At 30.7% G+C, this 15,906-nt stretch overlaps 1 protein-coding gene across 2 annotated transcripts in view; it reads right to left on the minus strand.

The window, feature by feature from the left end:
* The window catches only part of LOC123703826 (irregular chiasm C-roughest protein-like), a 99,297-nt gene that overhangs the window by 54,698 nt on the left and 28,693 nt on the right, over window positions 1-15,906 (minus strand). Inside the window, exon 1 of one of the 2 annotated variants that reach the window (XM_045651990.1) lies at window positions 1,913-1,989. The exons of the other annotated variant lie outside the window; for it this stretch is intronic. The gene's annotated coding sequence lies outside the window, so the exon portion shown is untranslated. Of the gene's footprint in view, window positions 1-1,912; window positions 1,990-15,906 lie in introns of those variants that run through there. 2 annotated transcript variants of the gene reach the window in all.

The following is a 15,906-nucleotide window of genomic DNA, read 5'->3' on the forward strand; positions in this document are numbered from 1 at the left end:
GCTTTTACAACAGAATTCCACATTGTATTAAAGAGTTTGGTAGTGCTAAATTCAGGTAAAACTCATGTAAAAAATATATTAGTTCAGAGAGCCTATTATAGCATTAAGGAATATATGGAAGATGAAAATGATATATTATGAAGTTAGATATAAGTTACAGAATATGTAATATTGACATGATTTTAAAAGAGCAACTATTTAATATGATTAATTACCTTAAAATGACATTAATAAGTTTAATGCTGGGAATAATAATATTATTATTTAATACTTAGTACTTACCTTATGTTGCTATTAATTATACTCTAAGAATGTCTAGGCGCCATATTTTAATTATTGAGTTTTCATCTAGCAAAATTTCAAGGAACAGATATTATTATGTACCTATTTAAATCATTCTTATTATAGGTATTTTTATAAACATTTCCCTACCCATCCCTATACTCGTACGTTTATTCGTATTATTAAAACTTCAAGTAATTATCAATTAATTTGTGTTTCAGTCGTTTGTTTCATCTTTAGGTGTCAAGTTGCTATCGTTTGCGTTAGCGGGAACTACCTATGCGGGTTTTCCTTTGAAAACGCGGGCGAAGCCGCGGGCGGAAATCTAGTGAATAATATAAACAAGAAAACATAAACATTAAGGTCTATACATATCGCTGCAGTGCTGATACATGTAAATATGGCCCTTATGCGTCGCAACGACAATAATTGATGACGTCACAGCGCAGTAGTTTACTATGCAAACATAGTTTTTCAGTTAATTATTGTAAAAATTATCAAAATTAAATAATTTTTTTTGTAATTGATAGAGCAAATCGGGAGCAATTTTTTTGGAAAAAATTTTTTTATGAAAAGTGAATATTTTTCATTCTATAGGGAAATCAAGTTTTCAGTATTTGGATTTTTTTAAAAATTAATTATAAATAAACTAATAACTATAGAAGTGGAGCAATTACTGATTCTGATGGAGCATTTAAGGAGCAATTTTTTTGCAAAAAAATTTTTTATGAAAAGTGAATATTTTTCATTCTATAGGGAAATCAAGTTTTCAGTATTTGGATTTTTTTAAAAATTAATTATAAATAAACTAATAATTATAGAAGTGGAGCAATTACTGATTCTGATGGAGCATTTAAGGAGCAATTTTTTTGCAAAAAAATTTTTTATGAAAAGTGAATATTTTTCATTCTATAGGGAAATCAAGTTTTCAGTATTTGGATTTTTTAAAAAATTAATTATAAATAAACTAATAATTATAGAAGTGGAGCAATTACTGATTCTGATGGAGCATTTAAGGAGCAATTTTTTTGCAAAAAAATTTTTTATGAAAAGTGAATATTTTTCATTCTATAGGGAAATCAAGTTTTCAGTATTTGGATTTTTTAAAAAATTAATTATAAATAAACTAATAATTATAGAAGTGGAGCAATTACTGATTCTGATGGAGCATTTAAGGAGCAATTTTTTTGCAAAAAAATTTTTTATGAAAAGTGAATATTTTTCATTCTATAGGGAAATCAAGTTTTCAGTATTTGGATTTTTTTTAAAATTAATTATAAATAAACTAATAATTATAGAAGTGGAGCAATTACAGATTCTGATGGAGCATTTAAGGAGCAATTTTTTGAGATATTAATAATTAAAAAAAAAAACTTTCCGCGCTAACTTCCTTCCGGTCCTAAGTACTTAGATTATATACAAGAATTCTACAAATTCCATTTATATACTTTTAAAAAGTTATACTGAACATTAATTCTTATTCATAATGGACTGAATCGTAACTACTGAATAAATCTTTCCAACAAATAACCGCTTTTATAAATTAATCTGTACCATTAATTTATTGTTAAATCACTAGAAATACTTATAAAGTAATATCTTTCACAGTACTAATGTACTTTTTAAATACCTTTAAACGTGAAACACAGGAAATGGTGTAATATAACCAGTAGTGAACTTCCATACTTGTCGTGTGTAGTCTAAGAGCTAGGGAAAGAAAATGGAAATTAATTTAATAGAGTTCAATGTTGCTATTAAACATTGAATTGATATGAATAATATATTAATGTACTATAATATAATTATATTACACGAAATTAAATGAAATAGTATATATTTTGAAGTTAATTCATACGTTAATATCTACCAGAAAATGTTAAAAACACATGTTATATACCCACTACACCGACTATATATATTTACATAATATTATATAGTAAATTATTTAGAAAAGTATATAGAAATCAAAAGTATTCCAGTGCCACTTCATTTCGTACCCAAGCTAAGCGTTCAAAAAAAATATAACGCTGAAGAAGTACACAGTTTAAAGGCATAATTATCAAGATCCTTACAACTTATATACCCTTGTTGGCATCTCAAAGATTGTAATTTATGCTTTAATTAACATCCACTTTGAAAGGATTTTCCTTTGAATAGAAGTGCAATATTCTAAAAGGAAATGAACTGTAAGAGGGATCGGGGAACTCTTAAAATAAACTGTACATTAGGTATTCAATGAATTGCTCAAGAATGAAATTCTATCAAACTGTATATTAATACCTAGTTTGCGAGTTTTTTAAGAACTTGAAGTGAAATGAAAAAATGAAAATGAAACGGTTTTACGACGCTACATAAAGGTATTTATTCAAATATCATCATCAGCCCATATACGTTCCCACTGCTGGGACACGGGCCTCCTATGAGGGCACAGGCCATAATCTACCACGCTGGTTAAGTGCGTGTTGGCGGATGACACATGTCATCGATTTTTTAATTCTTCGACATGTCGGTTTCCTCACGATGTTTTCCTTCACCGTTCGAGCAGTGGTGAAGTTACAACATGCCCAGATAAATTGAAAAATCAATTTATTTCCTGCGCGCTTGCCTGGTTTCGAACCCCGGACTTATCGATTCAAAGTCCGAGGTCTCACCACTGAGCCACCACTGCTCTCTATTCACATATATTTTTTGTAAAAATAATTAACTAAATAAAATCAGTAGGCAATATAAATGTAGATGTATATTGACCTCTATTCATTCAAACAAAATCAGACCTTTATGAAATAACGTCTAACCTTACTATGTTTAAATCAACTACCTATACCTACTTGATGTATTTTATCAATCTTATATCAAAATGAAACACAAAATATGCCACCAGCTCCTACACTACATCTCATATTCTCATTCCCAGAGTTATGTTTCTTTTGACTCATTACGGTAATCTCAACTTGATTAGTTCCCATAAGGGTGAGCTATATCTAGATAAGTTATCTCATGAAGTGAGGAATATTAATATACTACAACACTAGAAGGTTATGTATAACTAAACTAGGTTCGAGTGCCGACTTCGCTTGGTTTAAAATCTTTATTACATCAAAACAACATTACGAGCAAGAATCTTCCTACTTATATTATGATAAAATATATGGCTTAATTCAGAATAAAAAAATGTAACTTACATGATATAAAAATCTACAACAAGTGATAACTGCGTTAAAAACAACCGACTTCAAACTTGCACTTGCAACATTTACAAATACAGACAAAAATGCTCATAAAATAAAAACTACTGGGCCTATCCGAATAAAATTTTTATGGGACCAATTCGACACCATCCCGCAACGAACAAAAAAAGAATCACGTAAATCGGTTCAGAAACCTCAGAGTAATCGGTGTACATACATAAAAAAAAACATACCGACCGAATTGATAACCTCCTCCTTTTTTTTGAAGTCGGTTAAAAAATAACCAATTTCAAAAAAGAACATAAAAAATCACAAAAAATCTACGTTAAACGTATTTACCAGCAATTAGAAAATTAATCAGTAAGACATAGTAAATAACCAAAACTAGTTTATACATAAAATCTAAAAGTGATTCGATTAAAAAAAATAGATCAAAGACAAATCGTTCGAACAAGTTTCTTTAAAGCATTTACTTATCACATAAATTGCGTTTATTATTGACGTATAATTAGATGTTCACATTAATGGAAGATTTTACGGCGGCAAAACTAACGTAATCTATATTATTAATCGATAAAAAAGCTTCGATATTTCATTCGCAAAGTGAATCTTGAAATAGTAATTATTAATTATTATATATTTTTCTTATAATTTGTTCACAAATAGGTATGCCTTCTAGTTCCTAATATTTTTTGTTTATGATGAATTGTATTTTATAATACCTACTCGTTTCACCCGCGTGGCTCTGCTTCTATTGGTCTTAGCGTGATGATATAAGCCTTCCTCGATGAATGGGCTATCTAACACCGAAATAATTTTTCAAATCGGACCAGTAGTTCCTGAGATTAGCGCGTTTAAACAAACAAACCATAAAACTTTTCAGCTTTATAATATTAGTAAGTATAGATAAAATCTTTTAAAAAGTTTCGATTTTCATTCGAAAAGGGAATCGCAAAGCAGTAGACTATATTAATACTTATTTCTAACTCTCAAATAAAATTACATACCTACATAAATGAGTTCCGGTGAAAACTTAAGACAAAAACTATAGAGATTATAAAGAAAATTGACTGAAATAAACCTAACTACACAGTACACACACACATCAACTTTTCAAATTAGGTAAAAACAACCGCCATCTTAGGTACATTACCTTATAACCGTTTATAAAAACACAATTATTATGCACTAAACAATAACTATATAAGATCACAACCGTATTCCAAAAGCCGTCGCCAGTCACTATCTTCTTTTGACCATTCCGTTCATTGTATATTTTTAACCACCCCCGTCTTAGAAACTAACTTATAATTTAAAAATAGATGCATTTCACGCTCTATTTAAAGATCGGGGGTTCGATTTCTTAAAAGCTTTTAGGCATCCTATTTGGATGTTACATTTCTAACATTCTGTACGAAAATGTATAATAATGGTAAAATAAATGGTTTGTTTTAATTGACAACCAGATATACGGTTATCACTACATAGCATAAAACAAAGTCGCTTTCTCTTTCCCTATGTCCCTTTGTTTGCTTAAGTCTTTGAAACTACGCAACGGATTTTGATGCGGTTTTTTTTAATAGATAGATTCAAGAGGAAGGTTTTAGTATATAATTTATTAGGTACCTATTAGACAAAGCGGGCGAAGCCGCGGGCGGTTAGCTAGTGGTAATAAATGGTTTGTCTTAGTTGATAAATAAAGTACGTATAGGTAAAATTTCAAGCGTGATTTATTTAATTTTTAATAGCTATAAAATTAGCTTGAATATAAATAGGCAATATTGTTAGGATAGTTAGATAGAAGGGATAGTTAGACAGACATAATGAAGTCATTTTCTGACTTTGCTTAAGTAAACACAACGTTAACAAAAAACATAATAAACCTGCGCTCCGCGGTTTCACCCGCGTGGCATCCTCCTTCCTCGATAAATGGGCTTTCCAACACCGAAACAATTTTTCAAATTGGACCAGTAGTTCCTGAGATAAGCGCGTTCAAACAAACAAACTCTTGAGCTTTATAATATTAAGTATAGATTATATTTTGTACACCCATAAAACGTTTGGCATAGCGTGCCTTTAACATAACCATACTCAAACTCAAACATTTATTTATTCAATTAGACTTCTTCTAGAAGCACTTATGAAACGTCCTATTAATATATTTGTACCAATTATCACCGATAACGAAGAGCAAATGTATTAAATACATAGATAAAGTCTTAAAATATTAAAAAAAAATCTACTGATGCATCTTACAAATTATCAAAACACACACAACTCGAAAAACATTGAATAAATCGAATCCGATAGATAAACGCAAATTCGAAGCATCCAATCGTTTCTGCTATCGGTTTAACTCGAAGATCCTCCAAATAATACTTTTACAAAAACATCTTATTCTAAATTGGATTTCTGTGCGATTCGCGGGGCGGTTACGTCGTTTTGGAATTATGCAGCTTTGATGTGTAGGTATGGTTATTTGAAGAGTTTGTGGGACAAATAAATGTATGTAGGTAAATTTAGCCCCGCACTTGTTTTAATAATATTTTATATGTACACAAAAACGCAGACTTACACACAAGAGTAGGAGATAGACACCGTTATGGCACAAGGAACCGAAATAAAATTGAAATGCCATTTTACCGGTTAGCTAAAGTTAAAAATTCATTTATGGGCCAAGGTATACTTTTTCACAACAGAATTCCTCATAGTATTAAAGAGTTTAGTAGTGCTAAATTTAAAAATTATGTAAAAAACGTATTAGTTCAGAGAGCCTATTACAGCATTAAGGAATATATGGAAGATAAAAACCCATGGAGGGTTGTCGCGTAAAAACCACAGGACAGTTCTTTGGCATATTATGATATATACGTACAGTTACTTACATATTTTGTAAAATTAAATTGTAATACTGAAATGATTTAAAAGAGCAACTATGGAGTTTCTTGCCGATTCTTCTCCATAGATACTGCTTTCCGAATCGGTGGTAAATGTTAAAAATATGTATTGACGTTTCAAAAGTGCTTCTCGAAGAAGTCTAATTGAATAAATAAATGTTTGAGTTTGAGTTTGAGTTTAATAACGTAAACTTGTAAAATATTATGAAAATGCATTTTTTATAGCAATAACTGCAGTAAAGTAGCGATTTATATTATACTTATATCAATGAATAAAATCGATTTTTTGTGTTTAACGTATAATTAGATGTTCACATTAATGGAAGATTTTACGGCGGCAAAACTAACGTAATTTATATTATTAATCGATAAAAAAGCTTCGATATTTCATTCGCAAAGTGAATTTTGAAATAATAATTAATACAACTACTTTCTCTTGTATTTTCAAATAAATAACATTATAATGAAAAAATGAAACTATAACAAGCAATTTCCATTGCTGCACCTCTCCTATTGATATTAGCGTGATGATATATAACCTTATTATAAATAGGCTATACAAAAAATAATAATATATCAATTCGAACAACTACTTCCTGATAAGCGCGTTCAACCAAACAAATTCTTCACCTTACTTTAGACAAACATTAGTATAACTATAGAGATACTCAGACGAAATCAATGCAGTCTAAATTTGAACCGCTATATTTAGCACAGACAGACGGACACAAACGCTTATCCGTTAATGTTTCAACCGACAGGATCTAGTTAGCTGAATTTAACTTATATTTTTTCTCAGTTTAGTGTAGTGATTGTGTGAATGATGTCGAATCGTAGACTTATAGCTTCGACTTATAGCAAAGACCTATAACAATATTAAATAACATACTCTATTTGAATCAGTCGGTTAAAAAGTCCAAATCAGTTTAGGAGAAACTTTATTGCCAAATATAGGTATGACAAAATCCTATATATTATGACAAAATAACAGATGTTAATTTCCCTAAAACCAAATAGGCGACTAAAAACTAAATAGTTCCTACAAAACTGCGTAATTTCACGTTATTTTAAACTGCGATACAAAGCAACGGGAAACAATTGAATTCTAATTTCCTCCTTCAAAGCATCTTCCGGCTTTCAATATTATGATCGGATCTCGCAGAACAGTTATTTGTCTATGTTGCGTATTTTTCTATTTAAATTATTTTTAAATTTTACTCGTTGATAACTTGTTTATTTATGGAACTTGAAGGACTAGTAGTTAACTATGTATAAGAATCATATCGATACATACGTGAATAGCACTGAAATGCCTACAAAAAGACAGCACCGCATTTAATCTACTAACGATATCTACCTAGCAATTTTTTCCTATAAAATCTAACAAGCCTTTTCATCAGCAGTAAAAAATAAATGAATAAATAACAAGCGTGCTCTCTTCTGATAAAACACTAACAATAGCGTGATTCGAACACGTACCTACTAATAAATACAGGATGTTCTTAAATAACAATCTGCATTTTTAAATTCGGATACAGGGTGTTCAAAACTTTGGTGTCATAATTGAATTGAAACATAACAAAGACGAAGAAACAATCAAACGAGATTTTTCAGCGACACAATGATTCAAAATAAGCGTTTTGAAAATGACCTAGATAAAGATAAGCTATTCTCGGATTCTAACGCATTCTACACCTTTTTAATTACATAGTAACTCAATCTGAATAGTAGATATGTATTTTAACAGTAAAAACAGGATATTTAAAGAATACGATCTCATATTTCACGATGTAAACAATAAACAATTCTTCACAAATAAAAAAACAGTATCAAAATCATCTGACAACCTAACACATAATTATATACAGGCTGTTCCCAAAACACACACATTTTACACCCAAATACAGGGTGTTCACAAACTCAGATGTCATGCACCTACAAATTACGTCTTGTCAGCAGATGATCAAATCGGATCTGGCTGATAATTAACTAGGCCCAATTAGTAAGCCAATTATAATGTATGGATTCTCTACCGATGTAGTGGTATTTGATAAAACTGTAAAAATAGTAATTAAAATGTTTGTTTAGTGAACTTTGAAGATAATTGCTTAGGAGTGTGATTCTTGGTAAAGTTAAAGGTATGTTTTATATGTGACTAGCTTACCGTCCGCGGCTTCGCCTGCTTTGTCTTAAACCTAATAAATTATATACTAAAACCTTCCTCTAGAATCACTCTATCTATTAAAAATCCGCATCAAAATCCGTTACGTAGTTTGAAAGATTTAAGCATACAAAGGGACATAGGGACAGAGAAAGTGACCTATGTAGTGATTTTGTGATACACAAATAAATTAAATTGAAGTGTTTAATCGTAATGTCGAAATGTTTATGTAGGTAAGATTTTGTGTTTTATGAAATTAATGTTTTGGAAGTATCAAAACAACAGGAACATAACGACATTTAGCAAAGGTGTAGGACGACCATGAATTTTGGATAGAATTTCATTGTAATCAGAATTTGCGCATAGAATACTTTTTACACAGGTTAATCGCAAAGAAAGTTAGTTCAGAACATACATTATTACTTGAAAGCCGCATGCCTAAATTCAGCCTAGTATTTTATATAAATTTCATACATAATACAATACTAGAAAATAATAAACATAAAATGCGGAAAATAGGTCAGCCACTTATTGTAATCTCAGATTTTAGCGAACGCCTTTTGACTGCATTTCATTTAAAATTAAGATTAAAGAATACATATTTTACTCTAGAGTCTAGATAGAGATTTCATAGAAATTAATATGGATATTCCTTTGAGATATTCCAGCAATACAAATAGATTTTTAAATCTTTATAAGGAAAGCGTCTAGACTGTTTATTTTAAGAATAATAAGATAGTCTAGTCTAGGCAGTCTAGCTTATACATAGCAGATAAAATATGTAGGGGAATCCAGAATATACGAATATAAAGCGCTTCTGAAAAGCTAAAATATCTGTTTGTTTGTTCGTAACGCTGCGCTATAACAATAGTCTATAGCAATTAAATAAAAAAAATATCAATAAGAAGGCTGTAGTTATTTGTCGTCAGTATAATACCTACAAAAGGCATGAAAGAAAAGAAAAAATATGTTTATTATAGACATATACACGTGTTGATTATTCAATACTAGGTTTCCGCTCGCGGCTTCGCCCGCGCAGTCAAAGAAAAACCCGCATAGTTCCCGTTCCCGTGGGATTTCCAGGATTGCGTCATTTTCCTGGGATGAAAAGTAGCCTCTTCCTCGGGTATAAAAATATCACCATACCAAATTTCATGAAAATTGGTTCAGTAGTTTAGGCGTGATTGAGTAACAGACAGACAGATAGAGTAACTTTCGCATTTATAATATTAGTATGGATTCATACAACATTAAATATAATATTAACCTCTATCACAAGAAAGGAAGAAAAAATACGTTTATTATAGTCATATCCATATTCATACAAAAATGATACATAAAAGCAAATAGACGCACCAATAAGCTGGCGTGTCTAAAACATCCTCAGCAGTTATGGGAAAAGTTAATCGTCCATTTGGAAGTTAACTAGTACCTCGTTTGTGGGTGTTTATGTACGAGTAAATCAAGCCTTTAAAACCAACATATGCTACGTAATAAGGTAATTCGATTCGTGCCTGAAGATCGTTTACTTCATAATTGGCCTATAGTACCTTCAGTGAAGGTACAATCAAATTTACACCCTATCTATACGTAACACAGTTGGTTTTAGAATGCAATTGTTTATTTTGGATTCAAAGAAATGATTTTGATGTATTAAATGAAGTGTATGTTCGAAATAATGCAGTAGTTTTGAGTTGTAAAATTTTACGTGATAATAGGTTGATTTTAGTTTTTATTTCACCGCAAGGAAAGGTATTGAGTTCTTAGAGGGATCTTTTATTACTTTTTCTTATGAATCTTGTGGCTCTGAGTTACGGTTGAACGAGCGTAAACAACGACCTTGAAGGGAGAAAATAAATAATAACGAAAGTAAATGTTTATCCAAAAATATATTATACAAGTAAAAAACAATAGGTAATAAAAGAACAATCTCTAGAAAATAACCTTCCTTGTTTTTGGAATAATAAAATATACGTCATATTTCTACCTACCTGCTAATAAATAATTATTGTTATGGTAGTATAAAGAAAGTTAAGTACCTAATAGTATATTAGGTATACATTTTTATTACAATAATAATAAAAAGACCCAATATAGATAATATATAACAAATCCAATACATTAATTATAGCAAATACGCAATTTATCAATTATCAATATAATTCACGAATTTTAATCCATCGTGAACTGGACTATAATACAACATAGACTATAATAAAACCTATAATAATACAGGCAATATTCAAATTACTATAGCATCATGCTGCGAAGCCGTCAACCACATTTTCACTGTCTCACCGCCCTCACGGGTTTTTTTTTTATTTTTTGTCCATCCTCAATCCTTCTGGGAACGGAAGTAACGGCCAACTTGTTTATACAACCTTTTGTTATTATTACGTGCAATTTTATCATCTATCCCCTAACAATAAAGACCATTTTAGCGTACACATATTACGCAAAATAAACTGTTTAATGACATGCCTATAGCTTGACAAACCCTTAATCGGATCTCGATTTCCAATTTATTTTTGTACTGACGTATCCTGAACGTAGGAAATATAAATTGACAAAGGAATTTATATCACGTTATGCAAATAAATTACTTTGTTATTATACTGCTTTATTGCATTTCGAGTTTATTAGACAAAGTAGCTTACCGCCCGCGGCTTCGCCCGCTTTGTCTAAAACCTAATAAATTATATACTAAAACCTTCCTAGTTCCTCTTGAATCACTCTATCTATTAAAAAAAACCGCATCAAAATCCGTTGCATAGTTTTAAAGATTTAAGCATACAAAGGGACATAGGGACAGAGAAAGCGACTTTGTTTTATACTATGTAGTGATGGTTAGTTATTATGTAATGATTTTTTTCGAATAAATATTATCTTTAATTGATATTATTCCTTCTATAATATCATAACTATATTTGTTATAAGGTCTGTCTGTCTCTTCTTCACGCCTAAACTACTTAACCAAATTGAACGAAATTTTTAACCGACTTCAAAAAAAAGGAGGAGGTTATCAATTCGGCCGGTATGTTTTTTTTTTTATGTATGTACACCGATTACTCCGAGGTTTCTGAACCGATTTACGTGATTCTTTTTTTGTTCAATGCGGGATGGTGTCGAATTGATCCCATAAAAATTTTACTCGGATAGGACCAGCAGTTTTTATTTTATGAGCATTTTTGTCCGTATTTGTAAATGTTGCAAGTGCAAGTTTGAAGTCGGTTGTTCTTAACGCAGTTATCTACTTGTGTAGAATTATAGTATACTTACACCTGAGTAAGGACATATGCAATTTTTTTTTTAATCTCACGGAAACGGGAACTATGCGGGATTTCCTTTGCTACACAGGCAAAGCCGCAGGCGGAAATCTACTTATAAATAAAGTTACAAAAATATTTTAAAATATTAATTCCGTTAAAGCCATTTGTGCTATTGACATTATTCGTAGAAACTTTGAAAAATAAACATCAAAAAATCACAAATTCCCGTAAATGGAAAGTGTTCTCGGAAAATCGATTAAAAATATAATGAACCCTTTGTTACAAAGCTGAATTAATTACACTTTTCCCGAAACCTTTCGCATAAAATACTTTATTTTTGTATGTTTGTTTATTTTTTTATAAAACTCTATAAAAAAGATTTTACAGGAACATTGAACATTTAAAAGTATGATATTTAAAAAGATTTGATATTACGTGAGCGGCTAAGTTTCCTAAATAAGTTTAAATAAATAAAAATGAAACCCGTTTTGCGTTGTCCCCGCATCACGTGTGTACGGCTGAACCGATTTCGATAATTGTTTTTTTATTACATTTCTTGAAGTACGAGGATGGTTCTTATGTAGAGAATACGTAAATTTGCACCACAGGCGTCGGGGCGGACCGCTAGTAAATAAATAAATAGGTATATATCAGCTACTTATAAAATCACAAGTTCTAAACATATAGATAATATTATTAATAGGTACACTGCATCGACTACACAACCACTAGACGCCTAATAACAGACGAACTGTTTCTGTCAACGCATGTGTCTAATAGGACTTATAACCGCTGCCATACGAAACGCAACTATCAGTTGCGACCAGTTCCGTGATCTGTTAACACGTCCGAAAAAATCCTTTAAAAAAAAGAAACAATGGCTCCTTGTAGTATTAAATAGTGTGGTAAAACGAGTAAAACCTCAAGTTTGCAGAAGGACGGGATTACTTTTCATATTGAAGTAGTTTGTTTGCGTATAATTTAAATATTATTACGAACAATATTTTATCGGAGTTCTTTTTACGCTGGTACTGGTCAAGTGACAAAGCGCGTCGATTATATTTGCATCTCTTTCTTTCGTATGCACCTGATTACGCATCCCTTTTCTTCTATGGTGTGGCACGTGTAACTAGTGACATACCAGTTGTGATTGTAAATTGTATCGATAATAATTATCGAAAACTATTTAGGTTCGCGATTTTATACTAGTTGTTTTCAAAATTAATGACATGAATGACGTTGCATAATATAGTTATATTATAATATAAAATGTTAAGTTTTTGTAATAAAATAATATGAATACTATATCACTAAAAATGAAAATCGAGGTTAAGCAAAGGTCATAATTTAGATTGATGACCGATTTTTTGCAGATTTGTTGTTCTTTAGCCTGTTTGTACGGAACCCTCAGTGTCGCGAGTCCGACTCATGCTGGACTGGTTTTCATTAATATGTATTAACATCGTATTCAATTTCCAATGATAAAGTATGTGTATATGTACAAAATACCTATATCGATAAAGTATGTGAATACAAAATATATCGATAAAGTATTTGTATACAAATTTACTATGTCTCATCTCTAGGACATTTGGTGACCTTGAATTAGCCAATGAGAATGCAGCGCCCCGCTTCACCATACCTCAAGTTGTTGACAGATTGAACTTAAGAGGGCTTATTCAATTTAACGCAAGTCAAAATCTCCGCGATGTATTACGATAGATCGCGGCTTGCGCTATCCTTTTACTATGAACAGCATAGGTCCACAGGAGAGCGCCGAGCAACATGTCCTCTCTCTGGAAAGGCTCGCTGCCGACTGATTTTAATCGGGTCGCGCTCAGTGTTTTATAGTACTTTAAAAAAAATTGTAGAAAAATAATAGAGGTACCTTAGTTGATTTTTTAAATTTTATCTTATAAGTAATACGTTCTGTTATTGCAATATGTATAAATTATATTCAACTAAGTCAAATATCTTGGTGAAAATAATCATTTTGTCGACTATAATTTCTAAAAAAATTCACATTGTTCGGATTTTAATTTTGTAAGTTAGGAGTCCAAAATAAAAAAATCTTTTAACTAACTATTTTAATAAGGATTTTTGCAGTTAGTTAAAAAAAAAATGTGTGTTAGATCTGTCAGCAATTTCAGATATTTTTAGCTTCGAAATTGACACTAAATGTGAAATCAAGTAATCATCGGCTCAGTTATCTTGATGGTATTCACAAATACTGTATTAATTGAAAAAAACTCTTAACTAACTATATAGACAATAAAATTTCCTAAAATTATTAGTAATTCTTATGTTTGTAAGATAAGTGGTTGATGGACAATCTGGTTTGAAAAATCACATATTTGAGCCAAACAGCGCACGGACCGCGTACACGGCCTTAATGCATACAAGCTAACATTAGGCGTCTAGTGGTTGTGTGGTCGATGGTACACTGTTTTTCTCACATTGTTTTTAGAACCCGGATGTATTAAAACACAAACAAATTATAAAAAATCTTGTCTCGTTTCTAACCCCAAAACGCCAAAATTGACCCGCCTAATGAAATTTCACCCTTCGAGGCGGCTTATTTGGTTTTCGTTTACACAAATATTAGCTGAAGAATAAAACATTACAAGGAAACGTGCTTTTAATGTGCGCTGTATATTTTGTATTATTTATACTAATATTATAAATCTTTAGACTGTTTACTTGGACGCGCTAATCTCAGGAACCACGGGTCCGATTTGAAAAATTATTTCACTGTTAGAGAGTCCATTTATCGAGGAAGGCTATTATATAATATATAATTTTTAATAAATTCATTTCATTTCATAATATAATCGCGCTAAGACCAATAGGAACAGAGCAATGCGGGTAAAACCGCGAGGCAAAGCTAGTTTTTTTATATTCATGTTATAGCAATAAGCTTTTTTTAATATATTTTGTTCTTAATTCTGTGTAGATTAAAGTAATTGGTGCTTCAGAATAATATCTATAGTAAATGTTTATCTGTTTTTTACGACAAAACAATGAACAGTTTTTAATGAATTTTAATAAGTAAAGAAGGAAACTTAAATACGAATAATAGCAAATAATCAACTTGAGTTTAATAAAATATGGGACTTAAACTAAAGTAGTTATATCAGGAATTTTAATGGGAAACTGCTTTAGTGCAATAATATAAACATTAACAAAGCCGTGGGCGTAAAGCTTGTATGTCAGAGATTATTATATTTTATGCTATTTATTAATACTCTTGGGTATATTTTATTGATCAATTCTACAGAGAATACACCTTTTAATTAAAAAATCTTTTAATAAATAACTAGCTGTGCCCCGCGGTTTTACCCGCATTGTTCCACACCTGTTGCTCTAAACGTGATGATATATAGCCTATAAGCCTTCCTCGATAAATGGACTATCTTACAGTGAAACAATTTTTCAAATCGGACTCGTGGTTCCTGAGATTAGCGTGTACAAATAAAATAGTCTAATTTTAATTACAGGTCGAGATGTTTATGGTGTAGGTACATGACTTCGTAATAATCTTTCGTTCTCCTTTTCAACTCTTCAGTATTCATTTTTTGTACAAAAAACTAGCGTTGTTATTTTGACCTATTTTCTACAACCAATATTCATTCGGTGCTATGGTTTAGCCGTGAAAGCATAATAAACAGAATTTCGTATTTATTATATTAGTATGGATACCTGGAACGAAATATTCACTTAGTTTTATAAGCATTAAATTGTAAAATTGTAAAACGATTAAAATTATACGCAAAGCCGTCAAACAAGTTAAACTTGCAATGTTCAGTTGGTGATTTTTAAAACAGCCTTTTGATTAATGGTTCTTATTTTGCAAAAAAGACATATAAGATGAAAGTGTGACACTTGAATTTCAACCTTAGTATGTTATTTTAAGGTTTATAATTGGATATTTCGCAAAATTGTATTGTAATTGATGATTTTATTTAATGATGTCAATAAAAGTTTAGCTTACTTGTAATAACATAGATCTGACAATGGCGTTATTTTCCATACATCATTCAAACTAACAGACTAAGCACTACTATCATCATAATATCTATGACTTTTGACACCGCCTATAAAGTAGCAAA

Source organism: Colias croceus, chromosome 27 (genome assembly GCF_905220415.1).
Source record: "Colias croceus chromosome 27, ilColCroc2.1".
NCBI classification, from domain to species: domain Eukaryota; kingdom Metazoa; phylum Arthropoda; class Insecta; order Lepidoptera; family Pieridae; genus Colias; species Colias croceus.